Here is a 13971-nt window from a genome sequence, read left to right on the forward strand (position 1 = left end):
AAACATCCAATAGGAAAATTCAACTGCAGTAGCCACTGTTCAACCTGAAGAGGGCATTACTCAGACGTTTTTACACCATATATTGTAGATTTAAAACACTTTAAACCCAAATGTAAAAAAATGTACTGGAATCAATGAACAGCATTTATGAAGCTCCATTCTTACAGATCATGTTTATTCATACAGAAAATGTTTATTCAGCTGAATAATTGTTGTGTTGTTAAACAACAGTACCATCCATTGAACTGTAATTCTATCCCTCACAGCATTGTTTTCATTCCTGTCAAAAATTAAATATGACGCTATACTACTATAAGGTCTATGACTTAAACAATGAGAGGGTGAGGGTGGGTTCCCATTGCCTCAGGGATGTCCTGTGTCTGCACTGCTCTCTGCCTTTCATGTTGGGTGCTGGAGTTCACAAGACAGACTGTCTTTTCAAGATTTATCCACCAGATGAACCAGAGGTGAATGAATCTTTGTTCTGAGTCTTGGCTTCACTCGAGGTTTCTGAATTCCTTAACAATTTCACCTCAAGCTTGTTAACTTTACAACCAGACACTTTATAAAGTCATGTTAAAACATGCAATTTGTCACCAATTCATTCTCAATAGGATGTGAGTATCGATTATAAACTTGTGCTTGCTAATTAACTCTTGAAATGAATGAGTGGAAAATGTGTTTAGACTTTGAAATTCCTTTCTTTAAAAACTAAATACAGACTTTTTCATGGGTATGAATCTAATGTTGTATAGGTAATATGTTGTGATACTTAACGGTTTAGACTACTGATTGAGTTCTATGTTCAACAAGTTACAAACATCTTTTTACCCCCTTGAAACTAATGTCACTTCTTCTTTTGGTGTTCATTCACATTCATTACCATCTCTATTTACTGTCTGAATCTAAATATTAAGCACATTTAGATGGCAAATTTGATTTATGTTTATTTCCCTCTATTTAGATGCCACAATTTGCTGCAAGCATTTGCAAACACAGTGTAAAATATGTTTTGCATGAACTTGTCACTTCAGTCACAGCAATCACGTTTGGAAATATGCTTTATATATATATATTTACCATATATATATATATATATATATGTACCATGTGTATATATATATATATATATATATATATATATATATTCAAAGTGTAAATAACCCATGCATATTTACCATTTGCGCTTGGAACATGACACACATATCTTAGGCTGTTTATACTTTCTGACATAAGGCACTAGCATTACATATTACCTCATTTGCATTCCTCTTTTCACGCCTCTCATTTTCTCTGTCCAATTAACCAATTTTGACACTGGCAGTCATTAGGGGACCATTACACATTATTTTCAAAGAAGCAGTGAACAGAAAGACAAATCCATCCACAAGAGCACTCTTGAAACTCTTCAGCGTAGGGTATAGCAGTTTAAATGTTGCTTATATAACTAGCATTTAGAAAAGGGATTGCTTTAATCACTGTGAGCCCATAAGTGAGCAGAGATGCTCTTTCACTCTACCTTGCACAAATGAAGGTCGTTTGTACATGTGGCCTTGCTATAATCAAGGCCAAAGTCCTGCAAGATGGTTTCAGAAGCCATGACTGCATAACATCCATGACATTAATATTACATCTTTATTGAACCTTAATCATTTGCAGATGGTGTTTATATGAGTAGCACAAACAAGACAGAACCTTGCATCTTGCTGAGCTTAATAAATAAAGTATATTTATCCCATTAGATGTTTTAGAGGAAACTATTTGATACATTTTGCAAATAATGGCACCTTTTTATGCTAATGAGAGTGTGTGGGAGAGAAAAGTCAAAACTCAGATTCTCATTAACAGCATATTAAACTGAGCTTACATTGTGATTGTAAATCTGAGGTTGATTAAATTTGTGAAAATCTATAACTAGAGATTATGTTAGTTAGGTTATTAATTTCTGCCTGAAAAGTGAAGAGCTGTTATACATTCTGGTCAAAATGTCTGAAACGACTATAGTGAACAATTTTCTTATTTAATATTTTTGTAATTGTAAATTGCATTATCAGTATAATAATTTGAATAAAAATTTCTGAGTTTATTTGGAAAATGACCATAAAATTTTAGAATGTCGTAGTATTTGGTTTGTCCCTATTTTGCCTTGAGGACAGGATCACTCAAGCTTAATTAGCCTATAACTGCATGTACAAAGAGTCACATGATCATTGTCCCAAATGTGTTCTCTTTTTTATTAGGGAAATTGTACAGAATCTGAAATGTTTTTCCTATTTTCATTTTCTTCCTAGTATATCTCACAAGTACATGGAAAAATGCCTTTGAAACAATTCTCATTAATTTCACAAATGATTACAAAGAAATGGCAAGTAACACACTGAATTAAATGGGAAATTTTGAAACAGAAACACTGAAATAGTATTTTCCTGTAAACATACTCCAATGATTTTTTTTGTTTACTTCACAAAATGTCTTATATGAATGCAGAATGAACTACAAAATGTATGATCTGGATAGCAAGAGAATTGCATTGCGCATTAAAGCAAGAAGATACTTTATACATGTTTTTTCCCGACTTGTGAAAATAATGAAATTAACGTTCTATATTAGACTGTTTATGCATTATGCAGTAAGTAGAACTGATTAAACTGAGGGGTCAAACACTGTTCACTGTCTACAAAATGTGTTGCCACCAAGTGGCATGCATTTGAAAAAGAGGTAACTTCATTTGATTTGGTTATTCTGTGCTAACATACAAACTTTTGCTTTCAGTGTAAGCTTTCTTGAGGGCTATGTGATTTATTTATTCTAATTAAATGTCTCCCTAGAATTCTTGATTCTAATTGGTCAGTCACAGTTCTTTCTACAAAAACATATTTGTTTGTATCCCAGGAAGCAGATTTACAGTCTCTTTCTGACACAATAAAGTTTATTTATTTATTTATTTGTTTGTTTGTTTAGTTGTTTGCCATTTAATTATGCATGATAATATAAACAGTCTCCATACTATAAAAATGTTTCCATCTGGGCATAGTATGCTTTTCTCCTTCCTTCAAAAATGTGTTCTAGCATAATAATAATAATAATAATAATAATAATAAATTATCTTTTCTGTCTCTTCCTCTGAGGAAGCTCTTTGTGTTAATCAGATCTGATGCCTTTTGACATGAAATCTCCCTAATCCCAATCCCAAATGTTCCTGTTTCCTGTATTTTATTTTCCCTAGAGAAACTGAAAACATCTTGTCCAGACCTGCTGTCGTAAGTCTCAACAAATCTCCTCCAGAAGTAGAAATTCCCTCAAGGCCTGAAAAGCTTCCGCTGGAAAGTAATTACCGTTTTGTATAGTTCTTCCAAAAGACATGCACAATATCAACTAAACTAGAAACATTTGTACCTCAAGCAGAAAGGATAGAAATAACGAGAATGTAAGACTGCAAAGAAAACTACAATGAATCAGAAGAGAATATAGAAGGTAGAACAATATATTCCACATTTCCATTTTGTAGAAACCACCTGAAAAACTCATTGTTTTAAATATTGCTTTGCAATGGCAGTGGTGCTGCTGAAATGGAGGGCATCCAATCATCTGTCTCACTGAGTTACTTACAGGCTGTATTAAAAGGCAGCGCTGCACTGCAGGATGTCTAGATGGACTGTTACGCTCTGTTTTATACCTCGTCGTCATTGGCTGACTAAGAGTGACGTTTCCTGGAAATCAACTTTGTTTATGGTTTGTGAGCTGAGCTCTCGCACGTTCAGTTAAATATGCGTGATCTTGGAATAAGTACAATGCTGACAAAGTCTGGACTACTTGCATAAGCACACCATCCGTTCTCTTGAACATACTGTAGACAAAGTAAAAATGGAAAAAGAAGCAGGACATATTGTTTTGTATTGATTTCCGTGCTATCCTGCCATGTCCAGTATTGTTTTATGACTAGAATCATTTTCAGATTAAAATGTGTGATGCAGTAATCCAGCAAAGTACATGAATAAGACACAACTAAAAGTTAATCTGTTCTTTCCAATTCTTCAAAGGTAAAACTTTTTCAAAAAGATATGACACTGTTTTGCAATGCCAACATCTCCATTTCTATTCTGTGTGTGGTTGACCCTGAAATGTGATACACTTTTTGGCCAAATATATTTCTTTCTTTTTCAGTAATATATTTGTAAGAAACAAAGTTTACTTGTTTCCAAGTGTTACACCCCGTCTAGGGGGAAAGGGGCAACATGAAAGAGTCAACGAAAAGCGAGGAATTGGAACAAAAGTTATTTATTTTCTTACTTTGGGACTTACGATTCAGGAGCTGACAAAGCCAAAACAACAAACAAAACAACCTTAAATTTAAACCTCTTTCCTAAACCTTAACCCAAAAGAAAAGAAAATGAAGATACAATCAATAAACCTATCTCCCTAACCAAAAACAGAGATTAAACTGTTTACAATAAAGAAAATAATGGCGTCACGCTCCCAACTTTCCCAAAAATCAATCAGTATTTACAATATATACAGCCAGGCAAACAAACTGAAAAGGGCAGTCCAAATCAGTGTCGGTAAACAGGCAAAGGGTCAAATAAACCAATGAGGATATTCAGATACAAACAGCTTTCAACACAAATAAACAAACAGTACTCACAGTCTCAATACTCGTAACACTCAAACACTCTTAACAGTCTCAAATCACAAACTCTCTCTTTTAAATCAAACAAATAAACAAACGAACGGCTACTCAGTCTCAAAACTCTTAACACTCAAATCACAAACTCTCTCTCTGCTCAAAACACAATATCTCCAGACTTCCTGTAAAGGAAGTGATGATGTCTCTTTTTAAAACAAGCTGCACCAATCAGGATCGAGCAGCAATCATCGTGCAGGAACCAATCAGATGGGCGTTCCAATCATCCGTCAGGAACCAATCAGATGGGTGTTCCAATCATCCGTCAGGAACCAATCAGACGTTCCTAAACAGACACACTGAGAGACTGACAAAGCAACAGAGATAACAAAATACAAATCATAGGGTCGTAACACCCCCACACATATGAGTAAATATGGTTACAAGTTTACAAATGACATCTGGGCAAAGAGTCTGCAATTACATTTTCAACACCTTTCTTGTACTTAATGTGCAAATTAAAACTTTGACAAATGAGTGCCCAACGCATAAGTCTCTGGTTTTTAATACACAAATTCTTTGGTCATCTTCCTGCAGTAAGACACTACCGGCACCTGTACCACTAGCATCTACTTCAAGTTTAAAAGGTCTAGAGAAGTCTGGGGCAGCCAAAACAGGAGCATTGCACAACAAATTTTTCAAAGACTCAAAGGCAAGTTCACACTCAGAATTCCAGTTAAAAGACACAGCTTTACGAAGGTTGTCTGTGAGAGGTTTGACAACGTCAGAAAAGTTTTTACAGAAATTTCTGTAGTAGCCAGCCATTCCAAGGAACCGTCTGAGGTCCCTTTTAGATTTGGGCACAGGAAACTCAACAATGGACTGAACTTTAGCTTCTAAAGGGCGGACGGAACCATGACCAACCTTTTTACCCAAGTATGTGACAGTGGCATGACAGAATTCACATTTTTCCAAATTAAGAGTAAGATTAGCAGCTTGCAACCTTAAGAACACTTCTTCTAGGGTTTGTAAATGACTACTCCATGTATCGGAGTAACACACTATATCATCGAGGTAAGCCTCACAATTGTTCACATTGGCTAGAACTTTATGCATTAAACGTTGGAAGGTAGCTGGAGCGTTTTTGAGGCCGAAAGCTAAAACGTTATATTGCAGAAAGGCATCTGGGGTGGCAAAGGCTGAGATCTCAGAAGCACGCTCGGTAAGCGGCACCTGCCAATACCCTTTAAGCATGTCCAACTTAGTTACAAATTTAGCGCTTCCAATGCGATCAATACAATCCTCCATTCTGGGAAGAGGGTAAGAATCTGACTTTGTTAACTGATTAACTCTCCGGTAATCCGTACAAAAACGTGATGTCCCATCAGGTTTTGGAACTATTAAACAAGGAGAACACCATGGACTAGAGCTTGGCGCAGCCAGACTATTTTCAATGAGATACTGGGTTTCTTGTTTCATTATCTCACGCTTTACAGGATTGACACGATAAGCGTTTTGCTTAACTGGACGATGATCACCAACATCAATGTCATGTTTCAACACATTAGTCACAGTAGGTACATCTGAGAAAAGTGTAGAGTATCTATTAATTAACTGTATCAGTTCACTTTGGGAAGATCTGGATAAATGTGAAAGTTTAGAACTGAGACTTACAAGAGTTTCCGAATTTTGCAAACGAGCACCAGAAAGGCAAGCACTTCCTAAGTGAAGATCATCAATAGAAGGAGAGTATTCAGAAGGAACTACATCCACAGAAGTTACAACAGCAGGAGTAGACACTGGAGAATCGGCAGAATCTTTAAAGTTAGATCGAGAAACATACAGTTTAAGCATGTTTATGTGGCATATGCGAGTCTTTCGCTTTCTTTCAGGAGTTCGTACTACGTAGTCAGTATTACTTAACTTTTCCTCAATCACATACGGCCCCGCGAACTTTGCTTGTAGAGCTGAGCCAGGCAAAGGCAGCAATACAAGAACTTGATCACCAACCTTGAATGAGCGTTGAACAGACTTTTTGTCATATCTGTTTTTCATACGAGACTGGGAGTTTGTTAGTGACTGTTGTGCTAATTGCCACACTGAATGTAAACGTTCACGAAATGAACTCACATGATCTAGCACATTCAAACAAGGAGTAACCGACTGACTTTCAGAGAGTAACTGTTCTTGTAACACCTTTAATGGACCTCGCAGACAATGTCCGAAAACTAACGCGGCTGGACTGAATCCAAGTGATTCTTGTACCGTATTGCGAACAGCAAACAACCGAAGAGGAACCTCCTCGTCCCACTCTTTCTCATGCTGAAGACAGTAAGTTCTAATCATGGTCTTAAGAGTCTGATGAAATCTTTCAAGCACACCTTGAGACTGAGGATGATAGGCACTATATATGCAATGTTGAATGTTCAGCTCTTTCATTACCTTACGGAATACTCTAGACATGAAATTAGATCCTTGATCAGACTGAATAAACTTAGGTAGACCAAAGGTTGCACAGAATTTTACAATTGCTTTCACAATTGTAGGGGTCTTCAACGAACGTAGTGGAATGGCTTCTGGAAACCTAGTAGCAGAGCACATCAAAGTTAATAAGTACGAGTGACCAGACTTAGTTCTTGGTAAAGAACCAACACAATCAATCACAAGCTTCTCGAATGGTTCATTCATCACTGGGATAGGCTTTAAGGGGGCTGGTGAAATAACCTGATTCGGTTTTCCAGCAACTTGACAATCATGGCAAGAACGACAATACTTGGACACAGTGGATTTCATACCGGGCCAGAAATTTTTTTTCAAGAGATTAGTATAGGTTTTCTTGATACCTAGATGGCCAGAAAGTTCATGATCATGAGCCACACTCAGCACATAGTCTCTGTAAGACTTTGGAAGGACTACCTGAAAAACAGCACTCCAGTCATGCTTCAAGTTCTCAGGACTCCATTTACGCATGAGCACACCGTCATCTAAAAAATAAGCAACAGCGTGATCGGGTAGTTCGGACTTATCAGTCACTGCAGAAATAAGTGAAGTCAAAGTATAATCAGCATTTTGTGCCTCTACTAACTGTTTTCTGTCAAAAGGAAAGTCAAGTCTAGGTTCAAAACTCAAATTCTCTGAACGAGCATCTACAGAATCCTCAACACCTGGAAAATCTAAACTCATGAAAGAGTTAGAGAGATCAATCTCGTTTTCAAACTTACGAGCCTGCGCTCGAGTCACAACACAAGAATGGAATACACTAGGAAATTCCTGTGTCAACACATCATTTTTCTGATGCACAAGGTACATCAGTGACCTCGGGAAGACAAGAAACTTTACTTCCGGCTAAATCATTCCCCAGAATAAGAGAGATTCCTTTCAGTGGTAACTGAGTATGTACGGCCACTTTAACTAAACCAGTCACAATGTCAGAACGTAAATATACAGAATGCAAGGGAACTCTGACTACACCAAGTTCAATTCCCTGAACTAAAACATCTGAATTACAGCTAGACTGTGAAGAAAACGGGAGCACATTTGCCAGAATAAATGACTGCGCGGCACCCGTATCTCGCAAGATACGTACTGGTTTGGGTTCGGAGTCCAACTCAGAAAACGACACTGTCCCTTCACATACAAAAGGTTCAAAGGAGGGATCAATAGATAGTAGAGAATCGGAAGAGTGAGTACGCACAAACGCTACGCTTTTTCTCTGATTTTTCCGCTGCAGCACAGGACAAGCAGCAATCAAATGACCCTTCTCATGGCAATAAAAACATTCCCGCAACATCAATGAAGAATCAGAAGTCTGATCTTTTTGAGCAACCACTGCATTTCTAGAACTGTGATGGCGATCTACAGTAGTGTGATGTGAAGATCGTGGGGGCGGAAAATAAACTTTGTGCGTGAGTACAAACTCATCAGCAAAGACAGCCGCCTCTGACAGTGACAAAACCTTTTGTTCATTCAAATAAACTACAATCTTTTCCGAAATGCAGTTTTTGAATTCTTCCATTAAAATTGGTTCTTTCAATTGCTCAAAAGTTGTAACTTTACAGGCAGTACACCATTTTTAAAAAAGTGTTGTTTTCTCACGTGCAAATTCAACAAATGTTTGACTGGGGGTTTTCACATGTTTTCTAAACTTCTGTCGATAAGCCTCCGGAACTAATTCATACGCTCTTAACATGGCCGATTTAACCGCGCCATAGTCTAAACTTTGCTCAAGCGTCAATGCGGAACATACTTCTTGCGCCTTACCAACAAGTTTGCATTGTAACAATAAAGGCCAAATATTTCTAGGCCACTTTAATGTGGCAGCGATGCGCTCGAAAACAGTGAAATAGGTGTCAACTTCACTCTCTCTAAATATAGGAACTAGTGAAATTTGCCTACTAACATCAAATTCATGACTTACCGGCGACGCATGCGACGCTGTAGGGAGAGGAGAGGAGCTGTCTGCTGGGCTTAGCACAGGGGTATTTCCCCGCAACCCAGAAGGTGGATGCCGGGCCTGCTCGAGTTTTTGCTCAAGCTCCAGCTCTTTCAACCGGATGTCTCGTTTTGTCTCAAGCTCAACAGCTCGGACATGTAACATCTGATTTTGGTATTGTTGTCGGCTTAATTCCACTTCCAGTTCTTTCAACCGGATCGCCAACAATTGATCTTTCGGTGCAGGAGGACTACCGGGATCTGGTCATTTGTATGAGAGAAAAAAAACAAAAAACAAACAAGAAATGATTGTTCACCATTTGTCCTTTTTATGTCCTAGGGGTTAATTTCTATTAAAACTAACTGGTACTTTTCAAATACCCTTTACTGTGTGTATTTTATTGTTCATAAATGGTTGTTCCGCAGTTGTGGCATCATTTCCGCCACACCAAACAATTTTGACCCTAAAAAAGGTCGATATGAAGATCGATATGTGAAGAGACAAACCAAGGTTAAAATCATTTGAGCAGGATATTTTTGTGCATCATTTCCAAATCAAATTATGCAAAATGTGTGCAAATATTGACACTATTTTTATATTTATGTATGTATTTGGGATACATAATATTGCTAGCTATGAAATTAGCCTTAGCGAGGTGGTCATTTTTATGCAAAAAAAAAGTTAAAAATGTAATTTCCGCCATTGTCATTTCCATCACAGTGTGCTATAGAATGAGTGAAACTATGATGACACAGTTCTCCTGTATATTGTATCATTTGTAGATAAATTAAACAAGTGAGAGTGTGAAAAGTGTGTTTTAAGAGATTTTATTTCAAGTGATTTTGTCACCGTATAGGGCTTTAGATTTGTTCACTCCCTATATCTATAGGAGCAGAGAACTGTAGATTCCAACTTCCCCATAAATCAGCACTGACTTGAACTAAACTTGTAGTAAACTCTCAGGCTGAGATGATAAAGGGCAAATAGAAGACGAGTTCCACCAATGTCCTCATGAGCATTAAATCATCTCTGTCTGTCAGATCTCACTGATGACCCTGCATATCAAGTTTAGTGAGGATCATTCACCAGTCAGCCATGGCCAACTCATCAGAGAATGGACTTACCCTTCTTTACTGGATCATCACAGTCGCTCTCTTTTCTTTAATTTTCAGTCTCTCCCTCTTTCACTATCTGTCACTATTCACAGTTTTTATTGTATGCAAAACGTCATCCATGGATGCAAATCCAATAACGTACAACATTTTCTAAAGTTTGCAGCCAAAACAAGATGAAAAAAAGCCTGTGCTAAAGCTGTTGTGGAGGAGGAGGTTAGTTAACTGGAGTGCTGCTGTCGTCAGCTTGCCTGTCTGTTCTAGTTTGGTTAAGCATTTATCAGCAAAATAGTCACCATGTTGGCAAAACACCTGAAGAGCTCAGTGAAACAAGCAATACTCTCTCTCTCTTATTGCATATACTTTTGCTTGACTTTTGTCATTTGAAAAATGTGGATTTAAAAAAATGTTTTTCTAAAAATGCAAATAATGTCATCATTTACTTAATCTCATCTAAACATGATTGTCGTTCTTCTGTAGAAAAAACGTTGTATATATACATAGTTTTTTTTTTTTAAGAAGAAGAAGAAGAATGTTTCAGGTCCATATTATGAAAATCATTTGGGTCCAAATTAGTTGAGCTCTTTGTATATAAGTTGATCAATGATTTGATTTGATCTGAAAGTGAATATTTCACTTAAGATGTATAGCTTACCTTTACTAAATTTTCATCTCCATTTTTTTTAATCTTGACATTTTGGGACCCCATTGACATTCATTGTATGGATGAAAATACTTTTCTTCAATATATATGTATATATATATATATATATATATATATATATATATATATATATATATTTTTTTTTTTTTTTTTTTTTTTTTTTTCAGAGGTGTCAATTCCAGGGGTCAGAAAGTAAAAGTCCTGCCATATGTTTATTCCACCCATTAACTCAGCCAGCTGATTTCACTAATTAGTTCTATCTCCTGGCTGAAAAACGGTGCTAATTAGCAAATCCAGGTGATTGGAACAAAATACTGAGGAGGAATTTTACTTTCTGAACCTGGACTTGACACCTCTGCTTTTTTTCCCACTACCGGTACATGATAGTGTGTGAACGATTACATAATAGTCTGGTAAAAGTTAAAGAAATCACTAACATATCCAACCTCTTTAAGAAAGTTTGAGAGCTAAACTTATAGTTATTAGTGCAATTAAATATCTGTTCATGTTTTATTTTTGTGCAAATCACGCTAACAGTGCTATTTTAGTACCCAAGACAATGCAACGCTTTGTTTTGTTTTTACTTGCATAGTTTCATTAAGTGCACATATTTATGACCAGAGGATACACATAATTATATTGTGTGCAAAAAACCTTTTGGGTAAAATAGAGCTGCAACACCACTAAAATATAATGATGAAATTGAAATAATAAACATGTATCAATTTCACTTTGGCTCTCCGGACCACAACTTTTTCCACAACCTTGTAATTAAAATTGCAGCAACACCTGCAGTTTTGCAAGAGTAGAGTTTGCAGCTTATTCCCAAAACATGCCTTTCTGAATTCAGGTAGGCTACAACATCTGGTTGAATAGGATCCCCTGCAGGGAAAATAGTCGAAAGAACATGATGAATGAGTTGTCATTCAAGATGCTGTGCTGCCCATTAAGGACTCAAATGTGTTAGTTGCTACTCTTCTCCATTTATCCAGTATGATGCGAATGCCCTGCAGCAGACTACTTTTAGGCATGCGTTTTAATCTTTTAAATTCACACATGCTAGATTCAATACATGTAATGCAATACATTTAGTGCACCTGACATGCTTTAGAAAGTTTGATTTCAGGCTGTAGGACATTATACGGTCATTTATACTAGATTAATTTATCATACAAAGGAGAGATTTTATAAAAAGAAATTTTGCTCATCACACTGGATGAAGACATTTGTCACTGCTGATTCCAGGTTTCATCTCCTAGTACTACAGTCTACTTCTATACAACAAAATAAGCCCAAAAACATACAACAATTATATGACTATGTCAGGGGGGAAAGAATGTGCTTTATTATAGTCTTTACCGAACAACTCTTACATGCTATAAGACACAACATGCTATTGCAGACTCATTTTAACTGTGCATCTACAGTAAGCATTATATGCTTCTCGTACCATGTCGCTAAAGCACAAAGAGAGCTAAACCAATACTGTCAAGACAAGGACCTCATGCCATGACAAATCTGCAAGCACATTTATGCAGTGAACTACTGTGCATCGCTTTCATTAAATGAAAGGCTTTGTCTGGCCTTTTGTTTATAAGTTTTGTTTTCTCAAATGAAGCTAATGGAAACAGACTTTCCTTTCATCGTTGCCTAACAAGCTATTGATAATGCTCAATCTGGAACATTCCTGGACTCCGTTCACTATCTCGTCTGTTAGAGAATGAAGCGGCAAAAAGCAGAGAATCCAAAAGCCAAAAAACGTTATGCCTGTTGAACAAAAAATCTGAATGTTCCAGAAATATCAGGAAGGGACAGCTGGCTAGTTGACATCCACAGGCTGCTTCCTTCTGTCACTTTGTGAGCTCTTATTATGCTAATATGCTTGAGCTCTTTAAGTTAAACATTACTTTTTATGCCAAGTCCTTTTATTCTGCTCAAATCCTTAGTCAGCGCAGGGGTCAGCATTTTTAAATAAGCTGCCAGATTTCATTTACTGTAGTAAAATGAATCAGACGAAAGGTCCGTCAACAAGAGGCCATCAATGTTTAATGAATTCCATTGATTCGTCTTCCCTTGTTAAAGACTCTGGAATATAACCACATACTGATGCTTCAGAAGACTGCTGATTTACATGTGCCGAAAGGTACAAAGCACATGTTGTGAATAATCTAAAATGTAATAAGAGTTCACAATTAAATATTCAATATCTACCAATACTAATACATAAAAATAAAATAAAAATCAGCCAAGGACCCATACATCGCTAAAGATTGTTCACATCTAATCCTGTTTTAGGGCCGTGAGATCATTTAGTTTGGTTCCTCCTCATATATCTTATATGTGTGTGTATAGCGACTGCCGACTGCATCATGTCTGGCTGTGATGGATGAGGTGGATTTAACTCCCAGCGTTGTGTGGACTGAGCTTGGCTCGACTGAGCGAAAAATTGTGGGATCAGAAGAGTGGAGTATATTCTGCCAGGAGACGTTAGTCTTGATGGGAATCTTAGCTGACACGGGGACCTTGACAAAGCAAAATATAGAGTGGGCAACTTAAGTTACTCTCACTGCATATAAAGTGGGCAACTGTTATTGTGAGAACAGTAACAGTTTTGGCCAGATGAAAAAAGAAAGAGCTTGTTTAAAATGCCATGGTTTTCTCTTTCGTTTAGCTAGAAGTTTCCTTTTATTCATTTCAAAGTCAACTGCACCACTGCACTGAGTACAATGAACGTGCTTTGAAAAGAGGGGGCTGCATTTGGAGGGATAACAACAAGCATAAAACAAGTCAGAAAAATACAATACAAGAAGTCTGTGGTAGTAGATATGAGCTTGAGTAATGCTTTTCTGCTATTAAAGACCGCATTACACCAAAATGGGAGTTTAGTTGCTTGTATGTGTGTTAGCATTGAGCTCATCTATTGCATTATGCTAGTGCATTTTTAAACCTTTTTTTTGGGGGGGGGGTTAAATTCAGTCTTTTTCTTCTGGGTAATCAATCCAAAAATATTAATGACTCATACTGCACTACACAGACTTTTGTCCAATCAAATGCTTTCTCAAATTATAATACCCCTCCCCCTATAACATCAACTAACAAGTAGCAAATCATGTTCATGGCTTGTGACATGGCTTTTGTTTTT

The sequence above is a fragment of the Siphateles boraxobius genome, unplaced genomic scaffold (assembly GCF_051911475.1).
Source record: "Siphateles boraxobius isolate OS27281-9 unplaced genomic scaffold, OSU_SipBor_1 8, whole genome shotgun sequence".
NCBI classification, from domain to species: Eukaryota; Metazoa; Chordata; class Actinopteri; order Cypriniformes; family Leuciscidae; genus Siphateles; species Siphateles boraxobius.